The sequence below is a fragment of the Dermacentor variabilis genome, chromosome 5 (genome assembly GCF_050947875.1).
Source record: "Dermacentor variabilis isolate Ectoservices chromosome 5, ASM5094787v1, whole genome shotgun sequence".
Lineage (NCBI taxonomy): Eukaryota > Metazoa > Arthropoda > Arachnida > Ixodida > Ixodidae > Dermacentor > Dermacentor variabilis.
Window position 1 is genome coordinate 154,079,368 of NC_134572.1, and position 20,806 is coordinate 154,100,173.

Here is a 20,806-nt window from a genome sequence, read left to right on the forward strand (position 1 = left end):
AGGACAAATTTAAGACCGCTGGTGGCATCATACGTGATGCATGTGATTGGTAAAACTAATTTTCCTAAAGCATGTAGCAACAAACAAACGAAGGCCTCAAAGACACTCTATCATGTGCTGCCACCTCACAGAATAAACTAAAACTATTCTTCGTATTGTATGGCCTTTGAAATTGCTGTCAAAATTTCCGCCTATCGTTTAACAACGGGAATCTCGGAAGCTGTACACGCGGAACGGTACACTTTTTGTGTTGTTTTCGTGAGGACTACTTTTTGCCGTCTGGGAAATAGCATTGTCCAGGCAAGAAAACACGTGTTTTGTGTTGCGGTGTCGTACCTGTAGGATTTCGCCATGACATTTGTGTACGCGAGTGGCAGTGTCGAGGTTGTGCAGTGTTCATTTAGGAACGCTAGAGCATTGTACGCACCAGCAGGTAGCGTAATATATGTGACAGCAGCCGGTATGCCGGATCGAAAGCACATGGGAAGGCCATGTGAACGACGTCCTGAGTCGGGAGCTCGTGGTCTGATTGAAACCGCTGGCGAGCAAAAATGGAATGTGAGAAGGATGAAGAAATTGCTTGCGTTTCGTGATGTCTCTAAACTAAATGATCCGCATAATTTCGATGTGGCTGAAACTTGCGAGTCCATGAAAAAGCTGTGGCGTGTGCAGTTATTCTGTCGATAGGGAAATAATATTGGCGCACTCAGGTAAGGTGCTCTTGCACGAAATACTGAGCACTCACCACCGCACAGTTGTATGTAAGCATAACTAAAGAACTGCCCGTGAGAAACCCGCGTTGTTCAACATTCTGCGCAGTGTGTTTTTGCAACTGTTATAGCTTGATTTGTTTCGATTTCTGCAAGCTTTAGAAACTTAGAGGTACACTAGTGTGAACGCTGCCGCACGGAATATGTAAGGGTGATTTGCAATAAGAAGCTGCCTGCGCGCGTTCGGAGTACTTTTATTCCTCAAGTGACTTTGCCTAAATATGCAATGGGTGCAGCTGCGTACACATTTTGCCACATATTGTCGCGCTCACTGCGAGTCGCAACGCGAGCGTCTGTTTTTTGTTTCTTTTCTTTTTCTATGAGGGCGCAGGCACGGCGCGTGGCTGCGCCAACGCGCGCGCGCACACGAACACACACACAAATAAAAACTGAAGAGCGATGATAATAGTGTTATATGACAACGGCACTGTACGCACCGTGTTTACAAGGGAAGTTGCACTTTTTTTTGTTAGAATAATTTACTAGTGTATGCCGTATCGCAACTCGTATTGAGCGCAATAGTGCATTTAACCTGCGTAGGCGTAATAAAGAAGCTTTCCGCATTACTAATGGCATTTGCTTGCGTGTAGATTATTACACATCGAGGTTTTATGTACCTGCGCTAGCGCGTACGTGACTAATTTTACAGCCTTACCTGCTCGGCTAGCTGAAGAAGGCGTCGAGTGGTGTGTGATCATTTGCAAGTTTGTTTCAATTTTTTTTTTTCATATAATTTTTGTTTGCTTGTTTTGGCTGCATGTTGAGTATTTGATCACGCTGCCGAGAGCAGAGGCCAAAGTGCTAAACGAATTTCTCTGAAGGCAGCGTGTCCAAGCACGCCTCATACATTCTTTAAAACTGCAAGGTCAAACAAATTGCTGCATGTGTAGGTCTCAGGATATAGGGAGCTTTCCTTGCATATCGGGGTAACTGTGCAAAAGGGAATCTAGTAATTTCAATAAGGTGCCAGCTAACACTTGTGTGCTAGTTTAGCATGGCGGTTAAGTGTCACTTTTTTTGCTGCTAATGTCCTGCCAAGTGTTTCGTGTGTCCTTCTCGAGAGGCAATCCTTTCCAAATGAATATAGTCTTTCATTGAATATGTAGCAACTACAAAGCAGAGGTGCCTTGGCAAGAGATACATTTTGAAGGGAGGAGTCGAAGAGCAACAGTGCACAAATGCAGGATAATCAGACAGCTGGAAGATGCAGCGAGGTGGAAACCGCACTGTGTGTTAGTATCACACCTGCTTTGTAGAGTCTCACAGTAGTAGGGTTACAAAGCCCTGCAATGCACTATGCATGACTGCAGAAAATTTGTAGCCAGTGCGGATTGAAAAATGCACCATTTCTTGTCTTGCTCACCCCATTTGAAATGTGCCGAGTGCCTGATGTGCTTGTAAAGGTTACCATGGAGAGGGACGCCCCAATGAGGCTATGGCATGTCGCAGCAAACAAACGTGGGTGCCATAAAACTATTGTGCTGCGAGCAAGCGCATGAAGAAACCTGACTTTGAACACAGCCGTGTGAGCATACATGGCATGGGAAAAAATGTGTACCTGAAGTAAGGGTAAAAAGTAATATCATAGTAAGAGACATACTACGGATGTCACCGATTTGAGATATGAAATGCATAGGCGTGTGTATACTCGAAGTATGCTATTTTATGTAGGATGTCAATAATTCGACAAAAACAAACCATACAGGATTAGCATTCGCAATGTTTAGATGTCGTGTGGGGTCAGTATGCTGTGAGAATTAGGTCGAGCTATTCAGAAGTTGCAGCGTTATTGATTTTAAAACAGAGCTTTTATTCGTAGTGGTGATGAGCCAAAAGACAAGCTGCAACACAATTAGCGAGTACCAACAGGTGAAGATGTAGCCTCGTGCACCAGCGACAGGCAATGGACAGTCTTCCCAACGGTCATGGTGGGGTGTGTCATTGCAAGGTAATCAAGTAGGCGTTATTCATGCTGCAAATGGCTTGAATAGTCATCGTAGAAGATATCATTTGGCACGTGGAAATAACCTGGAAAAGGAAATGATGTAAACAATACAGGTATTGCATATACAGCGGTCAGTAGTGTGCATGTACAAGAGTCAGGATAGTTTTATTTCTGTACACAGCACATGTAGCAGGCATCCAAAAGGAGCGTGTATGGCACTGGACTGTCGCGCACAATATCTAACCTATGTTTCTCCAAGCTTGCCATCATCAATTTCTGCATTTCTGTACAGATTCAGCGAAAAGAAAGAATGCAAGTTTGGGCATGTCGGTATGCCAGTGTAACATTTTAGGGCACACAAAACACACAGTGTGACAGTTGTGTGCCTGTGTCCCTGCATCTTGTGTGTGGTGCAATGTCCAAAAGGTGAAATGAATGTACAGGACCACGAGATGTTTAGAGTGGCATGTGGGAGCATATGTTTTCTTAGGGGCAAACATTAATGTAACAAAAGACAATCTGTAGCAAATTGTACCCAGGAAAAAGACAATGAATGCTTTTGAAGCAAACTTTGAGCAGTGCAAAGAAAACGAGAAGAAAGACAAGGAACAGGAAGAAACAAAATCATGAACTAACTCTCACCAGAGTCCTACTGAACAATAAATGTACATTTCACGACCAGCCAAGTGCAGTTAAAAAGAGACAGAAGAAAGGGAATTACAGGTGAAGTTAAACAGTAAGTAAAATCCTGTTTGATAACCCACAGTAGCCAACAGGGCATGTAAGTGAGGAGATAGAAAATTAGACAGACGAAGAGCACAAGCACAACTGCAACGGGTTTCTATCTCCACACACTTACACAGCACGGTTTTGCTTGTGGCAGTGTGAGCACAAAGTGATGCTACAGCCTCTTCTAAATGTCTGTTGATCTTACGAACTGTAACGGATGCCTTGTCACCATCAGCTGCTATGGCTTGTGGCAGTGAGGCTGTAAATGTGAAGATGGATGTGGTATGGTGCAGCCATAGGACAAAGTGATGCAGAGAATAAAGTAAATGTTCCCATACTGTGTTCCAAGTAACGATGTGCAGAAACACACATAAAGATGCGCATGGACATCAACATGCTGTGTTAGTTTGCAAGTACAGGTTCAAATTGTGTTTAAATCCATGCAAATTGCAGTTATTTGAAAGAGTTAAACAGCACGTTCCATTTCGAGAACATCCAGAAATAAAGGATGTCGCAACACTGCAGTTTGTACAATGTAACACAGTCTAACATAGCAATTGTTTGTGATGGTGTACGTCAAGTGATGATGTATACAACCTAACGCTGTGTAACACAGCAGTATGGCGTGATTAATGCATGCATTTAATTTCTCTGGATGCCTCGTTTACACTGTTACAGCAAATGTTATTGTCCATGTGTCACGTGCAAAGAGATGGTTGCCGAACAACATGTTTACGTTGTCATAGCAATTGTTAATAACCAGATTAATGTGATATGGTCAAGGCACATGTAATGCATGACACCATACATGTTGCAACGGTATTATTCAATAAACAGCGTTGTGTGAGTTGAACTATGTGTATGTATCTGAAATGTTTTAATCAGGACTACACCTCACACTGCTAGGTCAACACGTCTTATATGACCAAGGTACACCAGGAAGCACAAGCAGGGTGTTATTAAGAATGATGCAAGCCTCTTCCAGAGAAACAATAACATTAGAAAAAGAGAGAAAAAAAGAAAAGCAGGGAGGATGACTGGGTGGAGGTTTGCTTTACTGCCCTGCAGGGAAGAGGGGGATGGCAGCATGAAAGGAAAAAGGAAGAGGTACAGGTATGTTTCATTCGCACAGCAGTAGAGGGAGGGTGCCTATAACCATCCTTTTATTTCATGGTAACATTGTCCCATGATACCCTTATTAAGGGCTTGTGGCCTTCAGCTTGCAATGAATTTTCATTGTTGAACACATGACATTGCTGTTAATGTATGGGTGACACCTAGCAGGAGTATAGCAAACATACCCAATCACCTGTGTGTCGTGTGTCACACTCCAAGGCCACCTTTCGATATGAACGGCAAGCACGGTGGCACCTCCAAAGCAACCGATAAGGTAATTTTTGGGCTGCTGTGTTATCTGTAAAGAAGAAGTGTTGTGAGCAGACGGCATAAAGAACGGCAATTGTGTATACTTAACATGAATAAAGTAATGAGACTGACCAAAGCAAACTGGTGGGCTCCAACACATTTCTGTTGTGAAGTTACAAAGGATGTACGCAGACACAAGCAAGCAAAACAATAAAATGACATAAAAGAAAAATACCAAGCTAGCTCGAAAAACAATTTAAGTTGGCTGAAGCAATGAGAACTAGATGTATTACAAAGTAATCTTACATTTAAGCTCGCTTGCGGAAGTATGGTTGACAAGAATTGTTTTAAAATGCACCTGATAGAGTAGTCACGTTGACTGCGACACTGTTTTACTGTAGCGCTGCTGAAGTTAGAAGAAATATTTGAGAAAAAAAAATTTATTCATTTCTTCACTGGATGCACAAGTGTACTTGCATATGAGCACGTATAAAAGGCCCATAGAAAACGTGCCGAAGTGTCGCTGAGAGTATGCTGTCGTACGCGCAAGAGTTGTTTGCTACTTTCGTTGAAGAAAAGCTGAAAGCATGGGTACAGTCATACTTCTAGTCACCGTACGACCCCAATATATCGCTCACCCTCCTCGAGTCCGCGCACTTTCAGGTCTAAAAAGTGCTTCAAGCCGTCGCCCGCAACCCTACGAATCGGGCTACATTTAAAAAGTAGTACTGGAAATTGCATGCAATATTTATTTGTACATGCTGTTGGCAACATGACATCTATATCGCTCGAACGTGTTATTGGCTCAAATGGCACGTTTCATGCGATTTTGTATATCATTAGCGCCCCAAATAAGTAACATTTTTTTGGTTGTGGCAAACGTGCAGGAAATCGTACGATCAATTATGGCGGTCGGCTGCTTTTCACGTCCTGCACCCGAGAGCAGTGGGAGGGCGGCCTTCCCGGCGGCGCGTGCAAGTACCGACGGGCACTGATCCTAGAGGCACGGGCCGTGGGCCGTCGCCGCAGACTCCGTGACTAGCAGCGCCTTCACGACTTCTCCCTTGCTGTCAATAAAGATGTTTCTATCATCATCCCACCGCCTGTTCCTGTGGCATGTTCGGTTCATGAATTTTTATTGTTTACTGAGCGATAACGGGGAACATGTTTCTCTCCCCCGTCGGTTCATGAAGTTAGTACCTGAGATGTAGCCTTACCGCTGCTCTGGGGGTAGAAACCCCAGCACGCGGTAACTCATGAGGTTGTGGTACGCAGCAAGAAAATATAAACTGTAATAACAGCCATAGCCATAACGACATGAAAACAGCAACTTACGTGAGAAAACGTGCAGTCCGCTTCATGCCTCGCGCGTTCTTTGCGTCACACCAGGTGTATTCACTCGAACGAAGATAAAGAGAAACTGACGGAATGACGACAAATGGCGCACGCATTGCTCCGTACCAGCATGGTACGGCAGGAACGCGTGAAATGTAATAACCGACTTGAGGTACTGCAGTTGCGCACGGTGTACCATGCACTCGATGTACACCACTACGGCGCCATTGCTACACAAGACGTTGTTTAGTGTTGTTACTTTCAGCCGAATTGCCGTATGATATATTCAATGGAAATGATTGTTTAAAAAGGGTTTTCAGTCGCTTTAATGATAACATAAATAGTAAATTACATGTGCTGAGGTGCAAGCGTAGAAAACAAAAGGGCACCAAAGTAAGCGCGTCGATTACGTACATTGGCACGGAGCAATAGCAGACGACACCAAAGGGTGTGCTTGTTTGACATGTCCTTGTGCATAGCATGGGCCAAAGTAACGGCCCCGAGACGCAGTGTGGATTTATCTAAATGCTTTAGTTAGCTAACGCTCATTTGGTGTCAATTTTGTGCGTGCGCATAACTTAAGAATGTAATTTCAACGCACAAGAAATACGATGCTGCGCCTAGCATACTCTCAACAATCCCCGGAGCAGACGGCTTTAGCGCGGGCTTTCTTGACGCGAAAAAGAGCGGTCAGTTGTTGTTAGTGCTGCTGTACGTGAGAAAGTGGTCACTTCGTTGTGTGAAGTTGAGTTCGGCAGTTTCTCGCACGCTACAGTAAGCCATGGCACGGAAGCGTAGCCAGAAGTTCGGTAAGAAGAGAAAGCGCATACTTCTAAATATGCGCAAGTTTCGCTCCTTCGCTACGTCCTCGACGTCTGGTGCTGGGCAAATGGCAAGTTCACCAACGGAAAGCGTTGCTTCAGAAGTGCTATTTCGTGAGGATGATGACACTTCTCAGCAACTAGCACAGTCAGCACCTTTGCAAGTCTCCGCATCGTTGGCGAATGAAGACACACAAGACAAGGTCGGCGAAATACTGGAAGGGAGGCGGCTGGTCGACATCAACCATTTCATTGCCTCTTGCCAGGCACTGTCGAGGCACGAGCCTTTCGATTGCTCCTTTGCGGACATGCAGTTTATGAAGGAGCGCCGGCAAGGGCTGATCAGCGCGTTCACCTTCAAATGCAGAATGTGCAACAGGGAAGACGTCATCACCACAGAGCCGCCCCCAAAGGAAAATCCGGCTAAGATGGACGCAAACACGGCAGCGACGTCGGGAGCTGTGGCCATTGGCGCCGGTTACACGAACCTCTCCGAACTTCTGGGCACGCTAAATGTTCCAACGATGTCATCAGCAACTTTCTCCAAGTGCCAGGACAAAGTCGCCGACACCATCGAGATAGCTGCATGGGACATGATGAAAGCGGCTGGCGTCGAGGAAGCACGCCTAGCCCGCGAGTGTGGAGACGTGGACGAGGACGGGGTACCGACGATCACAGTTGTTGCTGACGGCGCCTGGTCCAAGAGGTCATACAAGAACCACTACGATGCCTCATCCGGAGTAGTGAGTTTGCATTGCACTCATCGGATACCTCAATATATAATGCCGAATACAGGCCCCTGTGTTCATAGCTACGCATTTTAAACGCAAATTGTATGTATGTCAGAGCCCAGAGCACAGTAGCGTAATTTCTTTAAGATTTGCACAACAAGTGATCGCAGAGGGTATGCAGCGGTGCTTATATGTTTTGTAGTGGTGCCCGGAGTGGTATAAGCGTGTATCAGGGGCAGGAGAGCGGTTGGGGCCCCGACTGCTCCCGAACAAGTCGTCATGCGGAGACTTCTTGTATGACATTGTTCTAGCGAACGTGTTCGGTAATACTGCAGTATGAATGTGGGTTGTAGGTTTCAGTGAAAGTATGCATTCAGCAGCATTGGTAGCCATTGCCGTAAATTTATTTTTATTTTATTTATTTCCCGTTTACACCGGCTTGAACTGTATTAAGTACTTGCGATCGGAAAACATATAGTGATGCTTCGTCCCAAAAGAGTAGGCAGGCGTTGTGGCCCTCTCGGTGTCAGCTGTCAACTTGCGCCACTCTTGTTTCCTTTGTGTGTTTGTATGTTTCCATGGCTAATAATAGTAATAATAGTAATAGTAATAATGCCACACGAACTTGCAGTCATGTTGAACATTTGGGCTTCGTAAGAACATGAATGTAGGTGTGCAGGTGCGCAAAGCATACAAGAAATAATTAATGTAACCTCTGTACGAGCGAACTTTCCATATGTTGTGCAAATTTAGTCGGTGCCCTGAACCCAGCTTGAACCATCACAACGAGTAACTGTAATTTATTTGCTAAGAAAGAAAGTAAGATATTCTGAACAAGTTTGCGGTGAAAGATGAGCTAGAAGGTTCTGCGTTAAGTGAAATATAAGAACATCGAGTGGGAGAATAGTAGAAAATGAAGCAGGCGCACAGAAGGTCGGCGGGCTATTAAACGACGGTTCCAAAGAAGCGTGTAAACCGTCTTTTCTTTTTTTTTTCTTTTTGCTGTTCGCACTCTCCTTGAAGGCTTCAGCGGTGCAGCGTCTAATTGCGCACTTGTTTCGTATTCCAAGTCTTTTGTAGAATCAAAGTTATTGTAATGCGCATAACTCAGACAATGTTAACATATTTTCGATTAAGTGTTACTGACTGCAATATAATCGCAATGCACAATATTTAACGTGCAATTGATGCGACCTTTTCGGCGACGCATTCAAAAATTTGTTCGATTGCAAGCGCAAGGAACTGTGGTGGTCGCGAAAGTTCCTCTCTGTGACGAGAAGAGGGAAATTTAGGTCATGCCACTCGTGCCGGCCTTGGAACGACGACAGTAAAGCGCGTCGCACGAGTGAACAGCACTTGAACGTCAATATACTTGGTGACGTATGCGAATTAGGAGTAATTCCATCTTCCCCAATAGTGACTACAAACAAAAAAAACTCCGTCATTGCGCTGCATTAAAGCAATGTTGCGTAGTCGTGCTGTTCGACAAATCTTGTTGTATGAAAGAGAAAAAAGCATGAGAATCCCCTGCATCAATTTGTTAGGCAAAGAATTGAAAAAGATGAGAAGTGCAGTACTGGAAGCACATGCACCAATTCATTTCACCGCGGATCTGAGTGCACAGACATTAGGACGTTTTATGGGAGATCTGTCCTTCTATTACACGCAAGGCTTTACCTTTTAGTTATAGTATTCCCTGTGCACGTGCAACGTTCGACATAAGAAGGTATGGAATTCATTAAAGGGATAAAATTTGTCTGTTCCGCCAACAAGGAAGACGTGCACAGAAGTACCTTGTACTGCGGAAGAAAATGCGGTTAGCCGGTACACGCAGGCGTAATAGCGTCGTAAGAGTAGCTTGTACATGAATATGTCGCTTTTGCCAGTGATGTGACGTCCATGTATGAAAAATGTATATACACGCCCTGTAACATCAGTCTTCGTACATTATTCCCGTTGTTTCCCATTATGTAGGACAGCTAACTTCTCCCACTTGGTGTTTATTTTGCTCCCCACAATGTTTGACTTAGGTCGTAAAATAAGACAGCAATGACATCGCAAAAGCACTCTTAATAGGTCAGTTACGATTTTCACGTGCCTTTTACACCAACGGCGTTGCCAAGGGGATTCCTATGAGCAGGAAATTTTATCCTCTCAATGCACTGCACTTTGTCAGTGTGCACATTCCTATTTGCACCGGGACCGTTTATCATGTGTGTCCCTAAACTCAGGAGCCACAGCTAATCTGTTCACTTTTTATGCGGTTAAAATTACCTAAACGTCGGGGTTTTCGCGTGACAAGACCTCGATCTCACTATGACGCACAAACTATGAAGCATAGTTTCGACCGACTCCTGCTCTTTAATGTACAGCCAACGCACAATGCACGGGCCTTTCGTACATTTCACTCTCGGCGAAATACGGCCGCCTCTAAGCCACCACGGCGGGTACCATTTGTCAATTGACATGTCTCCCTTCTAAACGCGGCTACAACTCATCGAATTGTTCTACTATGGTGTCACTGTTACAGTACGGAAAGAGTTCACTCTAGACAGATGTACAGGATGAGGGGAATAATTTAGTGAAACCTGGAATATGCACGACCAGACACGTACCCAGGATTTTTTTTCGGGGGATGGGGGGCAACCCGGTGTAACCTTTCTGTGTAAATGAGGGGGGGGGGGAGGTACCTTTAGTAGTATAAATCTTAATAAGGCCCACCATTCGCCATAAAGACGCGCAAACCCGCAAAGCACAATTGAACTAAGGTGTATCTGACAGGAACGCCTATGAGCTACACTTCTCCTTTACTTGGCAAACAAGGAACCACGTCAAATGCACTCGAGCATGAAAGAAGTAACGGAAGAACACTGACAACAGCAAGTGAACAAGAGAAAGCGTAAAGGAAAGATTTCTAGTAGCGTTTTTCTAATAAACTCTGGAAGAATTGTAGAGAAATGTATATATTTCCGGATCAACCACAGTTCTTTTGGATGCCTCATTTACTGCTTTACCAATTAGAGTGCCAAAGCCGACTGGTGTTGTTACTTGGGAAGTTGGGTAACGATGCGCGGTCACGAGTCCCGTAAAACCGCGTAGAGCGCAGGACGCTGAGGTTCTAAACGTACTGCGGCCGCCACCGGAGGGTATAAAGCACCCAATCTAGCAAAGCAGTGAAGTGGCTACATCAGATGGCTCGACTAATAACTATAGAAGCATCATTTAAAACAGACGGCATTATTCTCCAGTTTCGGCGACGTTTTCTCAGCTTCCTTTTCCAATAAAAAGATGTTCATATCCATAAATATTTTCACACATAACAGGTAAATTTGTTCATTTTCGCTTTTTTTTTCCTGCTTGGTTGTTGCCTTGGCTCTCTCGCTTTTTTCCAGTTGGCGATTTCGTAGGAACAGTGCTGCACAATTACGGAAACGCCAGACGAGGTAACGGGTGACAGTCATATTGCTTATGAGTTTAACGGTCATTGCAGGCTGTGATATTGGAGGCTGGTTCGCGTTATGTTATTCTCCAACTTAACTAACCCATAGCGCGGTTACGTGGTTCTGAGGATCTTCCAGCGTCGCGGCGAGCAGTCACTCGAGGAAATGTTGTAGGAAAAGAAAAAGTTCAAGGCAACCGGCGTTTTTTCCGGCCATAACTCGTTGCACGAGCACACAGACCGGCTGAGAACGAACCAAATCGCTTTGTTGGTCCCTGGATCAGTCTAAACAAAGAAGGTTGAACTGACGAAGCAACAGCGATACGCGTGATCGTTGAATAGGTGATGGCAACTGAACGCATCTCGAGTTAATCGCGCGGGCACCGAACTGAGGAGAAAACTGGCCCAGGAGTTGCCAATAGCATACTGCCTACCAAAAGGAAAGGAAAAATTGACGACCATTCCACTATGTGAATATGGAATGGCAGCGGAAGCTGACGACAGCCAAAGCTCTCAAACGAAAAGCGAAGTACTACACCTTTGCCGTGGGTCGGCCCCAAGGTAGTACAAAGCCGGGCCATTACCTCCTGAACAGCTAATGGCCGGGCCGACCTGCGGCGGAGGTGACGTAGGCAGTCCCCATACGTGGGCCGATTCCCTAGATAGTGCAATGCCGGGCCGACCCGCGGCGGAGGTGAAGCAGCCGTTAAGCACTTCCCATACGTGGGCCCATCCGGATGATCTCGAAGGGCGCGTGTTCCCGGCCCACAGGGGTATGTGCGATTGAGCTTGTACTCTTTCTGCACTATCATCAGGATCAGCCCACATGATGATTTCTTCTGATGGCGGACGCTGGGAAAACTACGGAAGGTTAGTCGTACACAGCTTTCCTTGTAAAAGGCAGCGACATCTTGACCGCCGAATAGATTGATTTGTCGGCGCTCTAGGAATGTGTCTGAGAAGTGGTGGCGTGGGCAGGAAGGGGGGGGGGGATGCCGCTTAATGTGGGGTTGGGGGGGGGGGGGCTCGGGCCATCCTTTGGGCGTACACGTGCCTGTGCGCGACCGTTACTGAATGGTTGAGACTGTATACGGTGCTATGACGTGGACAAACATATGACACACTTGATCAGTGAATGAAATAGCTAATTCCTTATAATGAACTGTTGCACCATTTTAATACAAGAAAAATTGTGTGTGAATAGTAATGTAATTGTTCTTATTAAAGAAAGGTACTTGTTAGTGAAACTGAATACGTGTACCCTTTGTAACAGGAATGTGAAGAGCGTTTGGTATAAGCGTTTCTTACATTGTCGCACTGACTATGCGCTGGTTAATGTGACGGTGAGGGTGCGTAGTACCAACATCGAAATAAGTTACAAGCGAAACAAGTGAAAAATAATATATAAATGTCGACGTAACGTCGGGTTAATGAAAGACAATTGCAACGTTGCGTTTAGCACACTGTACAAGATTTTCTCAGAGTTGTTCTTTCCACTACGCCTCACTCCAGATCACACTATGCCCTCCATCAATGAATAGTTGATATAGTTTAAGTTTTCCTTAGCACACTAGCTGCTTGTCATCGGCAGAACGACCTGGATGTGCTCGTCATCACCATTAGTCAGCACGTGTACTTGCAGAGCGCGTCATTCACAACCTGCTTTTTCGTGAAAGCACAAGCCACGCAGAACGTGCATCGGTGAGCGTACGCATACAGCGTAAATTTTCGCAAAGTTGTTTACTTTTCACTTGCAAGATCTACAACTGCATATATGTTGAAAAACGAAGGGAACGTGCACATTTCCATAACGAGGTAGCTCAAATGACAAAGCTTTATCGCTATTAAAAGGACATTTCTCTAGACAGATTTCAAATACCATTTATTGTGCTGCTTCTTTTCGTGGTGCATCAGATTTTCCTTTCGTCTAACAAAAACAGTGATGATGTAAATGCATTACATCTAGGAAATGCGCATTTGTTGCATCAGTGTAACCTGCCCTGAATTCGTGCATAATTTCACGTCTCCCCATGGAGGATTGAAACGGAATGAGGCTGTTCTTATTTCTCCTTGCACAGTTTCCACCTATTGCACAACGTCATCTTGAAGAAATGTTGCTTTTATTTTCGGGTTGTAAGTCGATAGTAACTGCAGCCGCCAGAAACTGGCATGGTCATATTCGGTGGCGCCCCTATCCGTTGAGGGTACTCCGAAGAACTCGTTCATGCAAGCGGTTACCCATAATAAGGCACATTTTTTTTTCATTTCCTGCACTTCCGGTCGCAGATGCGCAAATTGAAAGGATCGCTCGTTTTTCACACAATATAAAATGGTTGATAGTCACTACCCTTCCTTTTTTGCCCAGGCTGCCATCATCGGATTCCGGACGAAGAAGGTCCTTTTCGTAGGCGTGCGAAATAAATTTTGCACGTTTTGCGCAAGGGCAAAGGTCATTGGAGGACCGAGGGAGCACACTTGCTACCGAAATTGGCGTGGTAGCTCGACGAGCATGGAGCGCGACATAATTGTCGAAGGCTTTCGTCGCAGCCTGGACATCCACGGCCTAAAATACACTAGGCTGATAGCCGACGGTGACTCTAGCACTTACAAGTGCGTACTAGAAGCAGCACCGTATGGCCACCACATTGTGCAGAAGGTGGAATGCCGCAATCATGTCCTGCGGAACTACTCAGGCTGCATCAGAGACATTGCCCAGAGAAAAAGACCGCAAAGGCTGCCATCCTCCCAAAAGGTGCTCCTGCTTCAGGCAGCAGTGCGGCTGCGCAGTGGCGTCGCCTCTGCAATAAGATACCGCAGTTCGCAGGACGGCCCTCTGCATCAGAAAATTAGACAACTCGAGGCCGACATAAGAAACGGACCAAGCCACGTGTTCGGCGAGCACCAGAACTGTGCGACTTACTTCTGTTCCGGCCCAAAAAATGACGAATTTAACCGAGTTCCCGAGTTGCGGTCCACGGGCGTGTATGAAGAAATACTCGTAGCAATGAATCGAGTGGCTGACAACTCGTTCAGCCTGATACACGACGTGGACAACAATGCCGCGGAACACTTCAACTCGGTGGTTGCAAAGTTTGTCGGAGGCAAACGCGTAAACTTCTGCCAGAGGCGTTCGTACAACACAAGATGCCTCGGTGCGGCAGTATCGTTCAATGCTCGAGGAGGCTATCACCGTGTGCTACATAAGAGCATGTACAGAAGCAGCCCAGGGCGATGGACAAAAGCCCACGTAAAGAGCAAGGAAGCGCGACTGACCAGAACTCTTGGTCACAAAATCGCCGCAAGATCAAGGGCACGGAGTACCCACGGAGAGGACCCGCTGTCGCATAAAAATGCGAACGCGGATCATGATTACGGGCCGAACGCACAGAGACCCGACATGGCAGAAGAACGCTTCGCAGCGGCATGCGAGACCTTTCTGGAGACTCGCGAGCTGTCGCAAGCGCAACGAGAACAACTCGAACGAGACACGAGAGGACAGGCCGAGATCCCAGTGTGGTTCCAGGAGCGAAGGAAGCGCCTGACCGCTTCTTCTTTCGGCAGGGTATGCAAAATGAGAGAGCATACCAGCTGCGAGAAGACCGTGCGCGCGCTCTTGTATAGTTCTGTGGATACTGACGCAATGCGCTTCGGCCGACAACACGAAGCACTAGCCATTCAGGAGCTGGAGGAGCATCTGGGGGTCCAGGTGCAAAAGTGCGGTTTGTTTGTCCACCCTGCGCACTGCTACTTGGCTGCAAGCCCTGATGGCCTAGTAGGAAAGGACAAAGTTGTCGAAGTGAAGTGCCCGAAGTCAGCTAGCACCATGACCATCGCCGAAGCAATGGAGCAAAAAAAGCTACATTACATGACCATCGACAGAAGTGGCAACATTGCACTAAAACCCAGAAGCGATTATTGGTATCAAATCCAAGGGCAGCTCAATATAACTGAGAGACAAGCTTGCTTCTTCGTTGTGAGAACGGAGAAAAGTCTGTTTGTGCAGGAGATAGCAAGAGATGACAACTTCTGGAGTGACCACATGTTGCCGCTCTTGAGTAGGTTTTACCGGTTTTGCCTTGTGCCAGAACTGGTTGACCCACGGGTACCGCGCAGCCTGCCCGTACGAGAGCCCTCGTATATTTGTGAGGCACAAAAGCGGCAATTGAAGAAGCAAGCGACTGGCACATAGATGGACGCAAATGAGTTCGGTGTAGAGGCGAGGGAGGAGCAGGACGTAATACACTACATAGTGTATATATGCTCGACAGGTGCGGAGAACTTCAAGGGCACTATGACGAGTGTGAGCAAGCACGATGACTGCAGCAAGCGAAAGTCACATAGGCAACGCCGCGTGGGATGTCCCTGTACGCATCCAGTATTACAATTACATAAATGCCCACCAGTATGAACAGCGTGGAGCGATGTTTGGGGCATGCCAGTGACATTCGTGGTGTGCTGAAGTTTCAGTGCTGCTAAATGTGCAGTGGACATCTGTTCTCCGAAGCTTTGTTCTTCAACTATTGGTGTTGTGGGTGGTGCGAGTGCGCATAAACATGCCTAATTTGTGAGACGACTCAAGACAGCAAGTCCGCTCGTCTTCTGGATTGTTTCTGTCCCCCAGCAGAGTGTAAGGTATGCGGCGTTTGGCCAGTACTGCGGCGTAAGTTCCTGTACTCCGACGAGAGTTCTTGTTCAGCTACTGGTGTTGTGATGTGTATGGTGCGAGTGCCCATAAACATGCCTAATTTGTGAGACGACTCAAGACAGCAAGTCCGCTCGTCTTCTGGATTGTTTCTGTCCCCCTGCAGACTCGTAAGGTATGCGGCGTAAGTTCCTGTACTCCGACGAGAGTTCTTGTTCAGCTACTGGTGTTGTGTTGTGCATGGTGCGAGTGCGCATAAACATGCCTAACTTGTGAGCCGACTCAAGACCGCAAGTCCGCTCGTCTTCTGGATTGTTACTGTCCCCCTGCAGACTGTAAGGTATGCGGCGTAAGTTCCTGTGCTCCGACGAGAGTTCTTGTTCAGCTACTGGTGTTGTGTTGTGGATGGTGCGAGTGCGCATAAACATGCCTAATTTGTGAGACGACTCAAGACAGCAAGTCCGCTCGTCTTCTGGATTGTTTCTGTCCCCCTGCAGACTCGTAAGGTATGCGGCGTAAGTTCCTGTGCTCCGACGAGAGTTCTTGTTCAGCTACTGGTGTTGTGTTGTGGGTGGTGCGAGTGCGCATAAACATGCCTAATTTGTGAGACGACTCAAGACAGCAAGTCCGCTCGTCTTCTGGATTGTTTCTGTCCCCCAGCAGAGTGTAAGGTATGCGGCGTTTGGCCAGTACTGCGGCGTAAGTTCCTGTACTCCGACGAGAGTTCTTGTTCAGCTACTGGTGTTGTGTTGTGTATGGTGCGAGTGCCCATAAACATGCCTAATTTGTGAGACGACTCAAGACAGCAAGTCCGCTCGTCTTCTGGATTGTTTCTGTCCCCCTGCAGACTCGTAAGGTATGCGGCGTTTGGCCAGTACTGCGGCGTAAGTTCCTGTACTCCGACGAGAGTTCTTGTTCAGCTACTGGTGTTGTGTTGTGTATGGTGCGAGTGCCCATAAACATGCCTAATTTGTGAGACGACTCAAGACAGCAAGTCCGCTCGTCTTCTGGATTGTTTCTGTCCCCCTGCAGACTCGTAAGGTATGCGGCGTAAGTTCCTGTACTCCGACGAGAGTTCTTGTTCAGCTACTGGTGTTGTGTTGTGCATGGTGCGAGTGCGCATAAACATGCCTAACTTGTGAGCCGACTCAAGACCGCAAGTCCGCTCGTCTTCTGGATTGTTACTGTCCCCCTGCAGACTGTAAGGTATGCGGCGTAAGTTCCTGTGCTCCGACGAGAGTTCTTGTTCAGCTACTGGTGTTGTGTTGTGGATGGTGCGAGTGCGCATAAACATGCCTAATTTGTGAGACGACTCAAGACAGCAAGTCCGCTCGTCTTCTGGATTGTTTCTGTCCCCCTGCAGACTCGTAAGGTATGCGGCGTAAGTTCCTGTGCTCCGACGAGAGTTCTTGTTCAGCTACTGGTGTTGTGTTGTGGATGGTGCGAGTGCGCATAAACATGCCTAATTTGTGAGACGACTCAAGACAGCAAGTCCGCTCGTCTTCTGGATTGTTTCTGTCCCCCTGCAGACTCGTAAGGTATGCGGCGTAAGTTCCTGTACTTCGACGAGAGTTCTTGTTCAACTATTGGTGTTGTGTTGTGGGTGGTGCAAGTGCGCATAAACATGCCTAATTTGTGAGCCGACTCAAGGGAGCAATTAAGTGCGCTCTTCTTCTGCATTGTTTCTGTCCCCCTGCAGACTCGTAAGGTATGCGGCGTAAGTTCCTGTGCTCCGACGAGAGTTCTTGTTCAGCTATTGGTGTTGTGTTGTGGGTGGTGCGAGTGCGCATAAACGTGCCTAATTTGTGAGACGACTCAAGACAGCAAGTCCGCTCGTCTTCTGGATTGTTTCTGTCCCCCAGCAGAGTGTAAGGTATGCGGCGTTTGGCCAGTACTGCGGCGTAAGTTCCTGTACTCCGACGAGAGTTCTTGTTCAGCTACTGGTGTTTTGTTGTGGATGGTGCGAGTGCCCATAAACATGCCTAATTTGTGAGACGACTCAAGACAGCAAGTCCGCTCGTCTTCTGGATTGTTTCTGTCCCCCTGCAGACTCGTAAGGTATGCGGCGTAAGTTCCTGTACTCCGACGAGAGTTCTTGTTCAGCTACTGGTGTTGTGTTGTGCATGGTGCGAGTGCGCATAAACATGCCTAACTTGTGAGCCGACTCAAGACCGCAAGTCCGCTCGTCTTCTGGATTGTTACTGTCCCCCTGCAGACTGTAAGGTATGCGGCGTTTGGCCAGTACTGCGGCGTAAGTTCCTGTGCTCCGACGAGAGTTCTTGTTCAGCTACTGGTGTTGTGTTGTGGATGGTGCGAGTGCGCATAAACATGCCTAATTTGTGAGACGACTCAAGACAGCAAGTCCGCTCGTCTTCTGGATTGTTTCTGTCCCCCTGCAGACTCGTAAGGTATGCGGCGTAAGTTCCTGTGCTCCGACGAGAGTTCTTGTTCAGCTACTGGTGTTGTGTTGTGGATGGTGCGAGTGCGCATAAACATGCCTAATTTGTGAGACGACTCAAGACAGCAAGTCCGCTCGTCTTCTGGATTGTTTCTGTCCCCCTGCAGACTCGTAAGGTATGCGGCGTAAGTTCCTGTACTTCGACGAGAGTTCTTGTTCAACTATTGGTGTTGTGTTGTGGGTGGTGCAAGTGCACATAAACATGCCTAATTTGTGAGCCGACTCAAGGGAGCAATTAAGTGCGCTCTTCTTCTGCATTGTTTCTGTCCCCCTGCAGACTCGTTAGGTATGCGGCGTAAGTTCCTGTGCTCCGACGAGAGTTCTTGTTCAGCTATTGGTGTTGTGTTGTGGGTGGTGCGAGTGCGCATAAACGTGCCTAATTTGTGAGACGACTCAAGACAGCAAGTCCGCTCGTCTTCTGGATTGTTTCTGTCCCCCTGCAGACTCGTAAGGTATGCGGCGTTTGGCCAGTGCTGCAGCGTAAGTTCCTGTGCTCCGACGAGAGTTCTTGTTCAGCTACTGGTGTTGTGTTGTGGGTGGTGCGAGTGCGCATAAACATGCCTAACTTGTGAGACGACTCAACGGAGCAGGTCTGGCCATACATGATAGTCATTTGAACCTTGCAGTGCTGTTACTTCTTCTACTCCGTGTTTTTACTTTGTGCACACGTGGGCATTGTCATGCGTGTTTTAACGTTACTTATGCTATATCGTTCGTCACTGTTTGTTTTCATATACTCATCTATGCATTTATTTACTCATTCTATTTATTTTTTCCTTACGTGTTGCTATTTGCAGTAATTTATCTGCTTTGGCTAACATCAGGAGTTTGCTGTTGTGGCTCAGTTGACGTTACATTGTTTCCGTTTTAGTGACTTAGTCGCTTGCCGAAACCAATATTCGGTGCCATTCTGCAGAGCAAGTTGCTTTTCAAGCTGTGCCAAAATTAATGCGAGTGCGTGCGGTCGCAGTCAGCAGCAGTACGGGAAATTGTTTTGTCCCCGGTATACTAGAGCACGCGCGTTGTATTTGCTGCTTGACAATGACATTAACCGCTTACCTTGTAGCATCGTCTTGGTGGCCAGCAAAGGCATACAATGAGGCAAAAAGGAAAGCCGGTAGCTGGTGAGCGACTTGTGCTGCTGCCAGCGGGGATAACGTGCCTTCAACCTGGCACCGTAAACATCACCTCGTTGCCGGGGTATACGTCAGTGGCGGCCTTTGCGTCCCCCTCAGCAAGGCCTTGGTATGTGACGTCTCTAACCTAGTGAAGTGCCAGATAAAGGGCAAAATATCGACGTCAAAGCTCCCCCAATGTAACGCGCTAGCGAATAGGTGTCTCCCCGTATGCTTTAGCACCAGGCTGATACGTGAAGTCTCAGTGGCGTTAAGGTTGTATCGGTGGCCGTCTTTGCATTGGTGATAGCGCACATACATCCGCGTATGCTCGCGCGGATCTTGAGCACATCGAGCCAATTTGGCGCCACCCGCAGTGAAAGTTGGGCGATGTTTTTGCGGGAAGCAGAGAGTGGCGGTGATTACTTGTACAGCAGTGCCATAGGCGAACCAATGTCGATCCAAATAGGTTTCGAAGCGTCGGGCGAAAAGCTGTTCAGCACAATCTGTCACTGACAACGCAAGGGTGGTTGTAAGAGCAGCGAATAAAGCGCGACTATATTGAAAGGGAACGAACGAAGGATGCAAGAAGCCAGCGGGCTTGAAGTACTTACGCCGTGTGCGCACGTGGATGTGACTGCCAAATGTTTGTCGCATCTCTCATGCACTTCTTGCGACGAGCTCCCGCTCGTCGTGAGGGGTGCGCAAGAGCTCGTTACTGAGCAACGGCGTTGTATTGCAATGAGGCAGGCGCCTTTGCTCGTTTCTGAAAGTTTGTGCAGGAGTGAATGGCGCTGAAGAAACGAACGTAGCGTAGAAACAAACGTTGATTGGATTTTCCAGTATGCTAATTTCAAGGGAGTCGATGAGTGGCCGCATTTGTGGATTTTTTCGCTGACGATCGGCTTTGTCGGAACGAGGATGGCGGAGGGAAATATATCTGCTTCACCGACGTCGAGTAGGTCGACTACGGATCCAGCGTCGATCTATGCACTCGCCAAATGCGACCATGACTTGTTATTGCAACCAAAGACTGCAGCGTGCAACACGGCCACACTCTCCTTTCTGTTTGGCGAGCTCGCACAAGGATCGTTGTTCTGCCAAAGCTCTAATGGCTGGCCGTAGAAAGTTGGGCATATCGTTGCAATTGTTCACACAACCGCCAAACATTCTTCTTTGTCGTGAGATTCAATCCTTTAGACACAGGCAGATTGCAGCTCGCGGCACACGACCACTCGCTCAGCTCCATCTTGCTAATGCACAAGTAATGCATCGAGGACAATGTTCCTGGCATCCGTGTGAAATGCAATAGCGCTTGATTCGTCGAAGTGTTCCAGAACGCAAGGCGTTTGCTAACCTTTGTGGAGCTCGTAGAACGCATCCCATTGGCTCTCTACCTAAACCAACAGAATTTCGTGCTTCGCGGTACGGCTTTCATCAAAGAAATTGTTGCGAA

General features: G+C 47.2%; 2 long non-coding RNA genes across 2 annotated transcripts; one reads left to right on the plus strand and one right to left on the minus strand.

Annotated features, from left to right (window-relative positions):
- The first annotated feature begins 291 nt into the window (after nt 1-291).
- Nucleotides 292-5,904, plus strand: LOC142583264 (uncharacterized). The gene is made up of 2 exons (XR_012828588.1): nt 292-558; nt 5,697-5,904. It is a non-coding gene; the product is annotated as an uncharacterized LOC142583264 (long non-coding RNA).
- LOC142583263 (uncharacterized) lies at nt 2,557-6,393 on the minus strand. Its single transcript, XR_012828587.1, has 3 exons — nt 6,145-6,393; nt 4,746-4,858; nt 2,557-2,798 (listed from the first exon to the last, which is right to left on the minus strand). It is a non-coding gene; the product is annotated as an uncharacterized LOC142583263 (long non-coding RNA).
- Nucleotides 6,394-20,806: the final 14,413 nt, after the last annotated feature.